The following is a 1199-nucleotide window of genomic DNA, read 5'->3' as shown; positions in this document are numbered from 1 at the left end:
GATTTAGGATCAACTGCTGTAGCTACATAAATTGATCATCTACTGATTAGCATTGAGGGGGTTGTGGGTAGCCCTGATATGGTTGGGCCGGTTGACTTCTAGTATACACCTACTGGAACTGGTTTTGTACTACTGGCCTCTGAAAATGTTGGGCCATGGAGTTGGACGGATGCTGATGGGACTATACATTGGGCTGATATGTCCTCCAAGAAAAGTTAGGATGATTTCTCCACCTAGGGTTATAGGTATTAGAATATGAATCATTATCGGGCCCTAATAAACTCTAGGCCGCCTGAACTTGTTCTTGGATAAAAGGTGGAAATTGGGCCATAGTAAGACAGTCATCAACCTGGTGAGTCAGGCTGGCACAAATGAAACATACTTCGGGATAAGAGGTAGATGGGTCCGACTGCTAGTTAAGAGTGAAAAATTGGTCAAGTTTCTGGGCTAGAAGGTCTACCCTATCAAACTTTCTAGAAATGGCATTCAAGTCCATTGACCTTTCATAGGAATATAACGACGCATTATTGATAGAATTCTCACTCAAGGTTTCAAAAAGATTATAAGCTTCATCCTCTCTCTTTCTCATAAATGCCCCCTGCACGGTGCATCTACCATCTGCCTGTATTGATCCATCAGGCCTTCATAGAAGGCCAGAACAATTTACCACTGGGATAGGCCACGGTGTGGGCATTTTCTCATTAACTCTTTCATCCTCTCCTAAGCCACATGAATTTGTTCACCCAATGTTTGGGCGAATCCTATGATAGCTTTCCTCATCCTTACAATTGAACATATTTCCAGAAACTCATCTATGTGCCTGTATGGGTCCTTAGTTGGGTTCCCATAGAAGGATGGGAGCATCTTGATTGTATTGGACTTAATTTCATACTATAAGGCCCGAGTATCAAGTAACTGGATGCAGGATGAAGGGTTGTATTGTGTTGGAGTGAAGTATTCCTTCAACTTTCTAGATTGGACATCATTGATTCCGACCATTTGATTTCGGTGATGATGATGGAGGTATCTCTTTATTTTAGGTATAGGTTCTACAGTTTCTCTCCTTAGAGATCTCCTTCCCAACATACAACACAGAAGTCCCTTTTCTTCTTATTAAAATTTTGAGTTTAATTTCAAATGTGGATTTTGAAATTTGAACTCTGAAATTTAAACTCAACTTTTGAAACTTTCTCTTTTTT

At 40.5% G+C, this 1199-nt stretch overlaps 1 non-coding gene across 1 annotated transcript; it reads left to right on the top strand.

Annotated features, from left to right (window-relative positions):
* The first annotated feature begins 676 nt into the window (after window positions 1-676).
* On the top strand, window positions 677-783 carry LOC148871763 (small nucleolar RNA R71). Its single transcript, XR_016108612.1, has one exon. It is a non-coding gene; the product is annotated as a small nucleolar RNA R71 (small nucleolar RNA).
* Window positions 784-1199: the final 416 nt, after the last annotated feature.

This window comes from Nelumbo lutea, chromosome 2 (genome assembly GCF_056320005.1).
Source record: "Nelumbo lutea isolate HS-2025 chromosome 2, American lotus-T2T, whole genome shotgun sequence".
NCBI classification, from domain to species: Eukaryota; Viridiplantae; Streptophyta; class Magnoliopsida; order Proteales; family Nelumbonaceae; genus Nelumbo; species Nelumbo lutea.
This window is presented reverse-complemented; position numbering and strand designations above follow the sequence as displayed.